This window comes from Pimephales promelas, chromosome 17 (assembly GCF_988280905.1).
Source record: "Pimephales promelas chromosome 17, fPimPro1.hap1.1, whole genome shotgun sequence".
NCBI classification, from domain to species: Eukaryota; Metazoa; Chordata; class Actinopteri; order Cypriniformes; family Leuciscidae; genus Pimephales; species Pimephales promelas.
This window is the reverse complement of record NC_142785.1, coordinates 33,985,610-34,001,406: the sequence shown is the minus strand read 5'-3', so window position 1 is coordinate 34,001,406 and position 15,797 is coordinate 33,985,610. Positions and strand designations below refer to the sequence as shown.

General features: G+C 39.0%; 1 protein-coding gene and 1 pseudogene across 1 annotated transcript in view; one reads left to right on the top strand and one right to left on the bottom strand.

Annotated features, from left to right (window-relative positions):
• Window positions 1-15,797, bottom strand: part of grem2b (gremlin 2, DAN family BMP antagonist b) — a 77,366-nt gene that overhangs the window by 33,656 nt on the left and 27,913 nt on the right. The window lies entirely within an intron of this gene.
• LOC148971558 (general transcription factor II-I repeat domain-containing protein 2 pseudogene) lies at window positions 12,767-14,446 on the top strand (annotated as a pseudogene).

The window sequence follows — 15,797 nt, the reverse complement described above, 5'->3', positions numbered from 1 at the left end:
GCTCTGGAAGGGTCTAGAGCCTCCATTTTTGCACTCAGGTCAAAGTCTCACAGCCCTCTATCATAATCCAGAGTTTTGAGAAGATTGGAGAAACTTAATTTTTCGCCCAAAAATGGAAAAAAACGAAAGGGTTACCACTGTCGTTTTTTTTTCGGGTCGAAATTTTGAATTTTGATATCTCAGCTCTGGAAGGGTCTAGAGCCTCCATTTTTGCACTCAGGTCAAAGTCTTGTGGCCATCTATCAGAATCCAGAGTTTTGAGAAGATTGGAGAAACTTAATTTTTCGCCCAAAAATGGAAAAAAACGAAAGGGGTAACACTGTCGTTTTTTTTTCGGGTCAAAATTTTGAATTTTGATATCTCAGCTCTGGAAGGGTCTAGATCATCCATTTTTGCACTCAGGTCAAAGTCTTGTGGCCCTCTATCAGAATCCAGAGTTTTGAGAAGATTGGAGAAACTTAATTTTTCGCCCAAAAATGGAAAAAAACGAAAGGGGTACCACTGTCGTTTTTTTTTCGGGTCAAAATTTTGAATTTTGATATCTCAGCTCTGGAAGGGTCTAGATCATCCATTTTTGCACTCAGGTCAAAGTCTTGTGGCCCTCTATCAGAATCCAGAGTTTTGAGAAGATTGGAGAAACTTAATTTTTCGCCCAAAAATGGAAAAAAACGAAAGGGGTAACACTGTCGTTTTTTTTTTCGGGTCAAAATTTTGAATTTTGATATCTCAGCTCTGGAAGGGTCTAGATCATCCATTTTTGCACTCAGGTCAAAGTCTCACAGCCCTCTATCATAATCCAGAGTTTTGAGAAGATTGCAGAAACTTAATTTTTCGCCCAAAAATGGAAAAAAACGAAAGGGGTACCACTGTCGTTTTTTTTTCGGGTCGAAATTTTGAATTTTGATATCTCAGCTCTGGAAGGGTCTAGAGCCTCCATTTTTGCACTCAGGTCAAAGTCTCACAGCCCTCTATCATAATCCAGAGTTTTGAGAAGATTGGAGAAACTTAATTTTTCGCCCAAAAATGGAAAAAAACGAAAGGGGTAACACTGTCGTTTTTTTTTCGGGTCAAAATTTTGAATTTTGATATCTCAGCTCTGGAAGGGTCTAGATCATCCATTTTTGCACTCAGGTCAAAGTCTCACAGCCCTCTATCATAATCCAGAGTTTTGAGAAGATTGGAGAAACTTAATTTTTCGCCCAAAAATGGAAAAAAACGAAAGGGGTACCACTGTCGTTTTTTTTTTCGGGTCGAAATTTTGAATTTTGATATCTCAGCTCTGGAAGGGTCTAGAGCCTCCATTTTTGCACTCAGGTCAAAGTCTTGTGGCCATCTATCAGACTCCAGAGTTTTGAGAAGATTGGAGAAACTTAATTTTTCGCCCAAAAATGGAAAAAAACGAAAGGGGTAACACTGTCGTTTTTTTTTCGGGTCAAAATTTTGAATTTTGATATCTCAGCTCTGAAAGGGTCTAGATCATCCATTTTTGCACTCAGGTCAAAGTCTCACAGCCCTCTATCATAATCCAGAGTTTTGAGAAGATTGCAGAAACTTAATTTTTCGCCCAAAAATGGAAAAAAACGAAAGGGGTAACACTGTCGGTTTTTTTTCGGGTCAAAATTTTGAATTTTGATATCTCAGCTCTGGAAGGGTCTAGATCATCCATTTTTTTCACTCAGGTCAAAGTCTCACAGCCCTCTATCATAATCCAGAGTTTTGAGAAGATTGGAGAAACTTAATTTTTCGCCCAAAAATCGAAAAAAACGAAAGGGGTAACACTGTCGTTTTTTTTTCGGGTCGAAATTTTGAATTTTGATATCTCAGCTCTGGAAGGGTCTAGAGCCTCCATTTTTGCACTCAGGTCAAAGTCTTGTGGCCATCTATCAGAATCCAGAGTTTTGAGAAGATTGGAGAAACTTAATTTTTCGCCCAAAAATGGAAAAAAACGAAAGGGGTAACACTGTCGTTTTTTTTTCGGGTCAAAATTTTGAATTTTGATATCTCAGCTCTGGAAGGGTCTAGATCATCCATTTTTGCACTCAGGTCAAAGTCTTGTGGCCCTCTATCAGAATCCAGAGTTTTGAGAAGATTGGAGAAACTTAATTTTTCGCCCAAAAATGGAAAAAAACGAAAGGGGTAACACTGTCGTTTTTTTTTCGGGTCGAAATTTTGAATTTTGATATCTCAGCTCTGGAAGGGTCTAGATCATCCATTTTTGCACTCAGGTCAAAGTCTCACAGCCCTCTATCATAATCCAGAGTTTTGAGAAGATTGGAGAAACTTAATTTTTCGCCCAAAAATGGCAAAAAACCAAAGGGGTAACACTGTCGTTTTTTTTTCGGGTCGAAATTTTGAATTTTGATATCTCAGCTCTGGAAGGGTCTAGAGCCTCCATTTTTGCACTCAGGTCAAAGTCTTGTGGCCATCTTTCAGAATCCAAAGTTTTGAGAAGATTGGAGAAACTTAATTTTTCGCCCAAAAATGGAAAAAAACGAAAGGGGTAACACTGTCGTTTTTTTTTCGGGTCAAAATTTTGAATTTTGATATCTCAGCTCTGGAAGGGTCTAGATCATCCATTTTTGCACTCAGGTCAAAGTCTCACAGCCCTCTATCATAATCCAGAGTTTTGAGAAGATTGGAGAAACTTAATTTTTCGCCCAAAAATGGAAAAAAACGAAAGGGGTACCACTGTCGTTTTTTTTTCGGGTCGAAATTTTGAATTTTGATATCTCAGCTCTGGAAGGGTCTAGAGCCTCCATTTTTGCACTCAGGTCAAAGTCTTGTGGCCATCTATCAGAATCCAGAGTTTTGAGAAGATTGGAGAAACTTAATTTTTCGCCCAAAAATGGAAAAAAACGAAAGGGGTAACACTGTCGTTTTTTTTCGGGTCAAAATTTTGAATTTTGATATCTCAGCTCTGGAAGGGTCTAGATCATCCATTTTTGCACTCAGGTCAAAGTCTCACAGCCCTCTATCATAATCCAGAGTTTTGAGAAGATTGGAGAAACTTAATTTTTCGCCCAAAAATGGAAAAAAACGAATGGGGTACCACTGTCGTTTTTTTTTCGGGTCGAAATTTTGAATTTTGATATCTCAGCTCTGGAAGGGTCTAGAGCCTCCATTTTTGCACTCAGGTCAAAGTCTCACAGCCCTCTATCATAATCCAGAGTTTTGAGAAGATTGGAGAAACTTAATTTTTCGCCCAAAAATGGAAAAAAACGAAAGGGGTACCACTGTCGTTTTTTTTTCGGGTCGAAATTTTGAATTTTGATATCTCAGCTCTGGAAGGGTCTAGAGCCTCCATTTTTGCACTCAGGTCAAAGTCTTGTGGCCATCTATCAGAATCCAGAGTTTTGAGAAGATTGGAGAAACTTAATTTTTCGCCCAAAAATGGAAAAAAACGAAAGGGGTAACACTGTCGTTTTTTTTTCGGGTCAAAATTTTGAATTTTGATATCTCAGCTCTGGAAGGGTCTAGATCATCCATTTTTGCACTCAGGTCAAAGTCTTGTGGCCCTCTATCAGAATCCAGAGTTTTGAGAAGATTGGAGAAACTTAATTTTTCGCCCAAAAATGGAAAAAAACGAAAGGGGTAACACTGTCGTTTTTTTTTCGGGTCAAAATTTTGAATTTTGATATCTCAGCTCTGGAAGGGTCTAGATCATCCATTTTTGCACTCAGGTCAAAGTCTTGTGGCCCTCTATCAGAATCCAGAGTTTTGAGAAGATTGGAGAAACTTAATTTTTCGCCCAAAAATGGAAAAAAACGAAAGGGGTAACACTGTCGTTTTTTTTTTCGGGTCAAAATTTTGAATTTTGATATCTCAGCTCTGGAAGGGTCTAGATCATCCATTTTTGCACTCAGGTCAAAGTCTCACAGCCCTCTATCATAATCCAGAGTATTGAGAAGTTTGGAGAAACTTAATTTTTCGCCCAAAAATGGAAAAAAAACGAAAGGGGTACCACTGTCGTTTTTTTTTCGGGTCGAAATTTTGAATTTTGATATCTCAGCTCTGGAAGGGTCTAGAGCCTCCATTTTTGCACTCAGGTCAAAGTCTCACAGCCCTCTATCATAATCCAGAGTTTTGAGAAGATTGGAGAAACTTAATTTTTCGCCCAAAAATGGAAAAAAACGAAAGGGGTACCACTGTCGTTTTTTTTTCGGGTCGAAATTTTGAATTTTGATATCTCAGCTCTGGAAGGGTCTAGAGCCTCCATTTTTGCACTCAGGTCAAAGTCTTGTGGCCATCTATCAGAATCCAGAGTTTTGAGAAGATTGGAGAAACTTAATTTTTCGCCCAAAAATGGAAAAAAACGAAAGGGGTAACACTGTCGTTTTTTTTTCGGGTCAAAATTTTGAATTTTGATATCTCAGCTCTGGAAGGGTCTAGATCATCCATTTTTGCACTCAGGTCAAAGTCTTGTGGCCCTCTATCAGAATCCAGAGTTTTGAGAAGATTGGAGAAACTTAATTTTTCGCCCAAAAATGGAAAAAAACGAAAGGGGTAACACTGTCGTTTTTTTTTCGGGTCAAAATTTTGAATTTTGATATCTCAGCTCTGGAAGGGTCTAGATCATCCATTTTTGCACTCAGGTCAAAGTCTTGTGGCCCTCTATCAGAATCCAGAGTTTTGAGAAGATTGGAGAAACTTAATTTTTCGCCCAAAAATGGAAAAAAACGAAAGGGGTAACACTGTCGTTTTTTTTTTCGGGTCAAAATTTTGAATTTTGATATCTCAGCTCTGGAAGGGTCTAGATCATCCATTTTTGCACTCAGGTCAAAGTCTCACAGCCCTCTATCATAATCCAGAGTATTGAGAAGTTTGGAGAAACTTAATTTTTCGCCCAAAAATGGAAAAAAACGAAAGGGGTACCACTGTCGTTTTTTTTTCGGGTCGAAATTTTGAATTTTGATATCTCAGCTCTGGAAGGGTCTAGAGCCTCCATTTTTGCACTCAGGTCAAAGTCTTGTGGTCATCTATCAGAATCCAGAGTTTTGAGAAGATTGGAGAAACTTAATTTTTCGCCCAAAAATGGAAAAAAACGAAAGGGGTAACACTGTCGTTTTTTTTTCGGGTCAAAATTTTGAATTTTGATATCTCAGCTCTGGAAGGGTCTAGATCATCCATTTTTGCACTCAGGTCAAAGTCTCACAGCCCTCTATCATAATCCAGAGTATTGAGAAGTTTGGAGAAACTTAATTTTTCGCCCAAAAATGGAAAAAAACGAAAGGGGTACCACTGTCGTTTTTTTTTCGGGTCGAAATTTTGAATTTTGATATCTCAGCTCTGGAAGGGTCTAGAGCCTCCATTTTTGCACTCAGGTCAAAGTCTCACAGCCCTCTATCATAATCCAGAGTTTTGAGAAGATTGGATAAACTTAATTTTTCGCCCAAAAATGGAAAAAAACGAAAGGGGTACCACTGTCGTTTTTTTTTTCGGGTCGAAATTTTGAATTTTGATATCTCAGCTCTGGAAGGGTCTAGAGCCTCCATTTTTGCACTCAGGTCAAAGTCTTGTGGCCATCTATCAGAATCCAGAGTTTTGAGAAGATTGGAGAAACTTAATTTTTCGCCCAAAAATGGAAAAAAACGAAAGGGGTAACACTGTCGTTTTTTTTTCGGGTCAAAATTTTGAATTTTGATATCTCAGCTCTGGAAGGGTCTAGATCATCCATTTTTGCACTCAGGTCAAAGTCTTGTGGCCCTCTATCAGAATCCAGAGTTTTGAGAAGATTGGAGAAACTTAATTTTTCGCCCAAAAATGGAAAAAAACGAAAGGGGTAACACTGTCGTTTTTTTTTCGGGTCAAAATTTTGAATTTTGATATCTCAGCTCTGGAAGGGTCTAGATCATCCATTTTTGCACTCAGGTCAAAGTCTTGTGGCCCTCTATCAGAATCCAGAGTTTTGAGAAGATTGGAGAAACTTAATTTTTCGCCCAAAAATGGAAAAAAACGAAAGGGGTAACACTGTCGTTTTTTTTTTCGGGTCAAAATTTTGAATTTTGATATCTCAGCTCTGGAAGGGTCTAGATCATCCATTTTTGCACTCAGGTCAAAGTCTCACAGCCCTCTATCATAATCCAGAGTATTGAGAAGTTTGGAGAAACTTAATTTTTCGCCCAAAAATGGAAAAAAACGAAAGGGGTACCACTGTCGTTTTTTTTTCGGGTCGAAATTTTGAATTTTGATATCTCAGCTCTGGAAGGGTCTAGAGCCTCCATTTTTGCACTCAGGTCAAAGTCTTGTGGTCATCTATCAGAATCCAGAGTTTTGAGAAGATTGGAGAAACTTAATTTTTCGCCCAAAAATGGAAAAAAACGAAAGGGGTAACACTGTCGTTTTTTTTTTCGGGTCAAAATTTTGAATTTTGATAGCTCTGGAAGGGTCTAGATCATCCATTTTTGCACTCAGGTCAAAGTCTTGTGGCCCTCTATCAGAATCCAGAGTTTTGAGAAGATTGGAGAAACTTAATTTTTCGCCCAAAAATGGAAAAAAACGAAAGGGGTAACACTGTCGTTTTTTTTTTCGGGTCAAAATTTTGAATTTTGATATCTCAGCTCTGGAAGGGTCTAGATCATCCATTTTTGCACTCAGGTCAAAGTCTCACAGCCCTCTATCATAATCCAGAGTTTTGAGAAGATTGGAGAAACTTAATTTTTCGCCCAAAAATGGAAAAAAACGAAAGGGGTAACACTGTCGTTTTTTTTTCGGGTCAAAATTTTGAATTTTGATATCTCAGCTCTGGAAGGGTCTAGATCATCCATTTTTGCACTCAGGTCAAAGTCTCACAGCCCTCTATCATAATCCAGAGTTTTGAGAAGATTGGAGAAACTTAATTTTTCGCCCAAAAATGGAAAAAAACGAAAGGGGTAACACTGTCGTTTTTTTTTTCGGGTCGAAATTTTGAATTTTGATATCTCAGCTCTGGAAGGGTCTAGAGCCTCCATTTTTGCACTCAGGTCAAAGTCTTGTGGCCATCTTTCAGAATCCAGAGTTTTGAGAAGATTGGAGAAACTTAATTTTTCGCCCAAAAATGGAAAAAAACGAAAGGGGTAACACTGTCGTTTTTTTTTCGGGTCGAAATTTTGAATTTTGATATCTCAGCTCTGGAAGGGTCTAGATCATCCATTTTTGCACTCAGGTCAAAGTCTTGTGGCCCTCTATCAGAATCCAGAGTTTTGAGAAGATTGGAGAAACTTAATTTTTCGCCCAAAAATGGAAAAAAACGAAAGGGGTAACACTGTCGTTTTTTTTTTCGGGTCAAAATTTTGAATTTTGATATCTCAGCTCTGGAAGGGTCTAGATCATCCATTTTTGCACTCAGGTCAAAGTCTCACAGCCCTCTATCATAATCCAGAGTATTGAGAAGTTTGGAGAAACTTAATTTTTCGCCCAAAAATGGAAAAAAACGAAAGGGGTACCACTGTCGTTTTTTTTTCGGGTCGAAATTTTGAATTTTGATATCTCAGCTCTGGAAGGGTCTAGAGCCTCCATTTTTGCACTCAGGTCAAAGTCTCACAGCCCTCTATCATAATCCAGAGTTTTGAGAAGATTGGAGAAACTTAATTTTTCGCCCAAAAATGGAAAAAAACGAAAGGGGTACCACTGTCGTTTTTTTTTCGGGTCGAAATTTTGAATTTTGATATCTCAGCTCTGGAAGGGTCTAGAGCCTCCATTTTTGCACTCAGGTCAAAGTCTTGTGGCCATCTATCAGAATCCAGAGTTTTGAGAAGATTGGAGAAACTTAATTTTTCGCCCAAAAATGGAAAAAAACGAAAGGGGTAACACTGTCGTTTTTTTTTCGGGTCAAAATTTTGAATTTTGATATCTCAGCTCTGGAAGGGTCTAGATCATCCATTTTTGCACTCAGGTCAAAGTCTTGTGGCCCTCTATCAGAATCCAGAGTTTTGAGAAGATTGGAGAAACTTAATTTTTCGCCCAAAAATGGAAAAAAAACGAAAGGGGTAACACTGTCGGTTTTTTTTCGGGTCAAAATTTTGAATTTTGATATCTCAGCTCTGGAAGGGTCTAGATCATCCATTTTTGCACTCAGGTCAAAGTCTCACAGCCCTCTATCATAATCCAGAGTTTTGAGAAGATTGGAGAAACTTAATTTTTCGCCCAAAAATGGAAAAAAACGAAAGGGGTACCACTGTCGTTTTTTTTTCGGGTCGAAATTTTGAATTTTGATATCTCAGCTCTGGAAGGGTCTAGAGCCTCCATTTTTGCACTCAGGTCAAAGTCTTGTGGCCCTCTATCAGAATCCAGAGTTTTGAGAAGATTGGAGAAACTTAATTTTTCGCCCAAAAATGGAAAAAAACGAAAGGGGTAACACTGTCGTTTTTTTTTCGGGTCGAAATTTTGAATTTTGATATCTCAGCTCTGGAAGGGTCTAGAGCCTCCATTTTTGCACTCAGGTCAAAGTCTTGTGGCCATCTTTCAGAATCCAGAGTTTTGAGAAGATTGGAGAAACTTAATTTTTCGCCCAAAAATGGAAAAAAACGAAAGGGGTAACACTGTCGTTTTTTTTTCGGGTCAAAATTTTGAATTTTGATATCTCAGCTCTGGAAGGGTCTAGATCATCCATTTTTGCACTCAGGTCAAAGTCTTGTGGCCCTCTATCAGAATCCAGAGTTTTGAGAAGATTGGAGAAACTTAATTTTTCGCCCAAAAATGGAAAAAAACGAAAGGGGTAACACTGTCGTTTTTTTTTTCGGGTCAAAATTTTGAATTTTGATATCTCAGCTCTGGAAGGGTCTAGATCATCCATTTTTGCACTCAGGTCAAAGTCTCACAGCCCTCTATCATAATCCAGAGTATTGAGAAGTTTGGAGAAACTTAATTTTTCGCCCAAAAATGGAAAAAAACGAAAGGGGTACCACTGTCGTTTTTTTTTCGGGTCGAAATTTTGAATTTTGATATCTCAGCTCTGGAAGGGTCTAGAGCCTCCATTTTTGCACTCAGGTCAAAGTCTCACAGCCCTCTATCATAATCCAGAGTTTTGAGAAGATTGGAGAAACTTAATTTTTCGCCCAAAAATGGAAAAAAACGAAAGGGGTACCACTGTCGTTTTTTTTTCGGGTCGAAATTTTGAATTTTGATATCTCAGCTCTGGAAGGGTCTAGAGCCTCCATTTTTGCACTCAGGTCAAAGTCTTGTGGCCATCTATCAGAATCCAGAGTTTTGAGAAGATTGGAGAAACTTAATTTTTCGCCCAAAAATGGAAAAAAACGAAAGGGGTAACACTGTCGTTTTTTTTTCGGGTCAAAATTTTGAATTTTGATATCTCAGCTCTGGAAGGGTCTAGATCATCCATTTTTGCACTCAGGTCAAAGTCTTGTGGCCCTCTATCAGAATCCAGAGTTTTGAGAAGATTGGAGAAACTTAATTTTTCGCCCAAAAATGGAAAAAAACGAAAGGGGTAACACTGTCGTTTTTTTTTCGGGTCAAAATTTTGAATTTTGATATCTCAGCTCTGGAAGGGTCTAGATCATCCATTTTTGCACTCAGGTCAAAGTCTTGTGGCCCTCTATCAGAATCCAGAGTTTTGAGAAGATTGGAGAAACTTAATTTTTCGCCCAAAAATGGAAAAAAACGAAAGGGGTAACACTGTCGTTTTTTTTTTCGGGTCAAAATTTTGAATTTTGATATCTCAGCTCTGGAAGGGTCTAGATCATCCATTTTTGCACTCAGGTCAAAGTCTCACAGCCCTCTATCATAATCCAGAGTATTGAGAAGTTTGGAGAAACTTAATTTTTCGCCCAAAAATGGAAAAAAACGAAAGGGGTACCACTGTCGTTTTTTTTTCGGGTCGAAATTTTGAATTTTGATATCTCAGCTCTGGAAGGGTCTAGAGCCTCCATTTTTGCACTCAGGTCAAAGTCTTGTGGTCATCTATCAGAATCCAGAGTTTTGAGAAGATTGGAGAAACTTAATTTTTCGCCCAAAAATGGAAAAAAACGAAAGGGGTAACACTGTCGTTTTTTTTTTCGGGTCAAAATTTTGAATTTTGATAGCTCTGGAAGGGTCTAGATCATCCATTTTTGCACTCAGGTCAAAGTCTTGTGGCCCTCTATCAGAATCCAGAGTTTTGAGAAGATTGGAGAAACTTAATTTTTCGCCCAAAAATGGAAAAAAACGAAAGGGGTAACACTGTCGTTTTTTTTTTCGGGTCAAAATTTTGAATTTTGATATCTCAGCTCTGGAAGGGTCTAGATCATCCATTTTTGCACTCAGGTCAAAGTCTCACAGCCCTCTATCATAATCCAGAGTTTTGAGAAGATTGGAGAAACTTAATTTTTCGCCCAAAAATGGAAAAAAACGAAAGGGGTAACACTGTCGTTTTTTTTTCGGGTCAAAATTTTGAATTTTGATATCTCAGCTCTGGAAGGGTCTAGATCATCCATTTTTGCACTCAGGTCAAAGTCTCACAGCCCTCTATCATAATCCAGAGTTTTGAGAAGATTGGAGAAACTTAATTTTTCGCCCAAAAATGGAAAAAAACGAAAGGGGTAACACTGTCGTTTTTTTTTTCGGGTCGAAATTTTGAATTTTGATATCTCAGCTCTGGAAGGGTCTAGAGCCTCCATTTTTGCACTCAGGTCAAAGTCTTGTGGCCATCTTTCAGAATCCAGAGTTTTGAGAAGATTGGAGAAACTTAATTTTTCGCCCAAAAATGGAAAAAAACGAAAGGGGTAACACTGTCGTTTTTTTTTCGGGTCGAAATTTTGAATTTTGATATCTCAGCTCTGGAAGGGTCTAGAGCCTCCATTTTTGCACTCAGGTCAAAGTCTTGTGGCCATCTATCAGAATCCAGAGTTTTGAGAAGATTGGAGAAACTTAATTTTTCGCCCAAAAATGGAAAACAACGAAAGGGGTAACACTGTCGTTTTTTTTTCGGGTCAAAATTTTGAATTTTGATATCTCAGCTCTGGAAGGGTCTAGATCATCCATTTTTGCACTCAGGTCAAAGTCTCACAGCCCTCTATCATAATCCAGAGTTTTGAGAAGATTGGAGAAACTTAATTTTTCGCCCAAAAATGGAAAAAAACGAAAGGGGTACCACTGTCGTTTTTTTTTCGGGTCGAAATTTTGAATTTTGATATCTCAGCTCTGGAAGGGTCTAGAGCCTCCATTTTTACACTTAGGTCAAAGTCTTGTGGTCATCTATCAGAATCCAGAGTTTTGAGAAGATTGGAGAAACTTAATTTTTCGCCCAAAAATGGAAAAAAAACGAAAGGGGTAACACTGTCGGTTTTTTTTCGGGTCAAAATTTTGAATTTTGATATCTCAGCTCTGGAAGGGTCTAGATCATCCATTTTTGCACTCAGGTCAAAGTCTCACAGCCCTCTATCATAATCCAGAGTTTTGAGAAGATTGGAGAAACTTAATTTTTCGCCCAAAAATGGAAAAAAACGAAAGGGGTACCACTGTCGTTTTTTTTTCGGGTCGAAATTTTGAATTTTGATATCTCAGCTCTGGAAGGGTCTAGAGCCTCCATTTTTGCACTCAGGTCAAAGTCTTGTGGCCCTCTATCAGAATCCAGAGTTTTGAGAAGATTGGAGAAACTTAATTTTTCGCCCAAAAATGGAAAAAAACGAAAGGGGTAACACTGTCGTTTTTTTTTCGGGTCGAAATTTTGAATTTTGATATCTCAGCTCTGGAAGGGTCTAGAGCCTCCATTTTTGCACTCAGGTCAAAGTCTTGTGGCCATCTTTCAGAATCCAGAGTTTTGAGAAGATTGGAGAAACTTAATTTTTCGCCCAAAAATGGAAAAAAACGAAAGGGGTAACACTGTCGTTTTTTTTTCGGGTCAAAATTTTGAATTTTGATATCTCAGCTCTGGAAGGGTCTAGATCATCCATTTTTGCACTCAGGTCAAAGTCTTGTGGCCCTCTATCAGAATCCAGAGTTTTGAGAAGATTGTAGAAACTTAATTTTTCGCCCAAAAATGGAAAAAAACGAAAGGGGTAACACTGTCGTTTTTTTTTCGGGTCAAAATTTTGAATTTTTATATCTCAGCTCTGGAAGGGTCTAGATTATCCATTTTTGCACTCAGGTCAAAGTCTCACAAGCCTCTATCATAATCCAGAGTTTTGAGAAGATTGGAGAAACTTAATTTTTCGCCCAAAAATGGAAAAAAACAAAAGGGGTACCACTGTCGTTTTTTTTTCGGGTCGAAATTTTGAATTTTGATATCTCAGCTCTGGAAGGGTCTAGAGCCTCCATTTTTGCACTCAGGTCAAAGTCTTGTGGCCATCTATCAGAATCCAGAGTTTTGAGAAGATTGGAGAAACTTAATTTTTCGCCCAAAAATAGAAAAAAACGAAAGGGGTAACACTGTCGTTTTTTTTTTTTCGGGTCAAAATTTTGAATTTTGATATCTCAGCTCTGGAAGGGTCTAGATTAGGGGTGTCCAAACTACGGCCCGCGGGCCAACTGCGGCCCGCGGCCCAGTTTTTATTGGCCCGCAGCAAATTCTGAAAATATAATTGAATATGGCCCACACAAGAAACTTGAGCTCAACTGTTCTCTGCACTTCTCAGTTTTAACACTAGATGGAGCCAGGCAGCCCACCACAGAAAACGGTGCCTCTCGTAGCTAGTAGAAAAACTTTTACCGCGAGTCACCAGAAATGGCAGCACCCAAGAAACGAAAAATAGCAAATGAGTGTAGAAGATTTCAAACAAGGTGGGAAAATGACTATTTTTTCAAAGAAATCAACGGAAAGTGTGTCTGTTTGATTTGCAATGAAGATGTTGCTGTGATGAAAGAGTATAATGTCCGTCGGCACTATGAAACCAAACATCAGAGCTACACATCGTACACCGGTGCCGAACGAACGCAGAAAGTCAAACAAATGGCAGCTAGCCTGCAAGCTCAACAACAGTTTTTTTTCCGTGCTAATAAAATACAAGAAAACGCCACAACAGCAAGCTATGAAGTCGCTAAACTTATTGCCCAGCACGGCAAACCGTTCTCAGATGGTGCTTTCATAAAGCAGTGCTTCATCAAAGTCACAGAAATAATGTGCCCGGAGAAAGTGCAGGATTTCAACAACGTGAGCTTATCCAGAAATACTATAGTGCGGAGAATCGAGGACTTGTCTGCTAACTTGAAACTTCAGCTGAGAGACAAAGCTTGTGCTTTTGATTTTTACTCGATTGCATGCGATGAGAGCACGGATGCTACAGACACCGCGCAGCTGTTAATTTTTTTGCGGGGAGTAGATGATAATTTTTGCTGTACGGAGGAGCTGCTTGATATGAAGAGCCTAAAAGGCACAACGACAGGTAGAGATATTTTTGAAGCTGTGTCAGAGGCAGTTGAAAAGATGGGGCTTAAATGGGACAAGCTCTGTGGAGTAACAACTGATGGAGCTCCGGCCATGACGGGCGATCGCAAAGGAATGGCATCGATGGTCTGCGCCAAGGTAAAAGAGAGCGGGGGTGAGGCTTTTAAGATGCACTGCATAATTCACCAAGAAGCACTGTGTGCCAAGACTGTACAGCTGGGCGATGTGATGAACACTGTTGTAAAAACTGTCAACATAATTCGAGCTAGAGGACTGTACCACAGAGAATTTCAAGCTTTCCTTTCTGAGGTGGATGCTGAATACGGGGATGTGCTCTACCACTCTGAGGTGCGCTGGCTGAGCCGGGGCTTAGTGCTGCAGCGGTTTTATTCGTTGAGATCAGAAATCGATCGGTTTATGAAAGAGAAGGGCCGACCTCTTCATGAACTCAGTGACCCTCTGTGGCTGGCCGACCTGGCATTTTTAGTTGATCTTACTCATCATCTGAATACACTAAACAAGAACCTACAGGGCAAAGAACAGCTGTTGCCACACCTGTATGCGCACGTGAAAGCCTTCCGTGTAAAGCTCCGCCTGTTTGAGACACAACTACGAAGCTTTAATGTTGCTCACTTTCCTGCACTGTCTGAAATCAAGTCTGCTTTTCCAACGGCCGACCTTTCTTCTAAAAAGGAGAAATATGTGTCTGTGTTTGCATCTCTCGTGACAGAATTCAACCAGCGTTTCCAAGATTTTTCTGTCATTGAAAAACAAATCAAGCTGTTCTCGACCCCCTTCCTGGTGGATGCAGAAGAAGTGGAAGAGAATCTGCAGTTAGAACTGATTGAAATGCAATGCGATGATTCTCTGAAGAGTCAACATCAGCTTCTCTCCCTCCCTGACTTCTATCAGAGTTTGGATAGTGCTAAGTTTCCTCTGATGAGACGCCAGGCAAAAAGAATGATGAGCCTGTTCGGCTCAACATACATATGTGAACAAACGTTTTCTCTGTTAAATCAGAACAAAAGCAGATCGAGAACCAGAATGGCTGATAGCCATCTCTGTGAAGTCCTTCGTGTCTCAACCACCAAACTTTCTCCTGACATGTCAGCCATCCTTCAATCCAAAGGACAGCATCACTGCTCCCACTGAGTACAATGTTCTTCACATTATAGAATTATCAGTTCACATTAAACAGCAATAAAGCTAAAAGCAGCGCACACGTGACCTTGAACCTGGTTGCACCTTCTTCCTCTTTGTCGCTTTTGAATTGTGTGCATTAGTTTTGAAGTATTTTTTTTATTTATGAGAATTGTTCTTTAGGCGAATTAACAGTCTCTTGAAATTGCCTCAGATTAGTCTGTCAAGTCCTGCTAAATATGGCAAACCTTAATTACAGACAGTTTACACATGTTCATGTTTTAAATGAATATAATTGAAAGTAGAACGGGGCTAGTTGTCACAAGGGCTCTATCCAAGTAAATAGGAGGTTTTGAGTAAAAAAAAAAAAAAAAAAACTATCAACATCTGTATTTTCTCCAGCAAGGTTTTGTTTCATCAAAGTATGTTGGTTTTCACTTAACCTTAAAAAAAAAATAAAAAAAAAATGTATATACTAAAAGTAGTTTTTAAACTGAAAGTATTTTTTTCATAAATATCAACCTGGGGCAAATTGTCACATGTTTTCACTATCCATTGATATGTACATTGAGTGCAATGTTCTTCACATTATAGGTGAGTTACAATGTTAGGACCACCTGTGCCACCTACAGGCCTGTCCAGTGCACGGGCAGTGCAGTTCCAGTTATTAACCTGACTCTTTGCAAACACACACAACTAACACTGTATTTAATTCATACCACATTTTTTACTTAAATAATAAACATTCCTTTATTTATTTAAAATGTTAAAACCCAAACTGTTTGTGTGTGTTTCTTTTTTATGTAGAGACCTTGAGTAACAAGCCAGGTCTTAAAAACGCAGTATTCATGTGTCAATATAGTGTGTGGCCCGGCCCACTGTTTATTTTTCTGTATTTGGCCCTCACTAAAAAAAGTTTGGACACCCCTGGTCTAGATCATCCATTTTTGCACTCAGGTCAAAGTCTTGTGGCCATCTATCAGAATCCAGAGTTTTGAGAAGATTGGAGAAACTTAATTTTTCGCCCAAAAATGGAAAAAAACGAAAGGGGTAACACTGTCGTTTTTTTTTCGGGTCAAAATTTTGAATTTTGATATCTCAGCTCTGGAAGGGTCTAGATCATCCATTTTTGCACTCAGGTCAAAGTCTCACAGCCCTCTATCATAATCCAGAGTTTTGAGAAGATTGGAGAAACTTAATTTTTCGCCCAAAAATGGAAAAAAACGAAAGGGGTACCACTGTCGTTTTTTTTTCGGGTCGAAATTTTGAATTTTGATATCTCAGCTCTGGAAGGGTCTAGAGCCTCCATTTTTGCACTCAGGTCAAAGTCTTGTGGCCCTCTATCAGAATCCAGAGTTTTGAG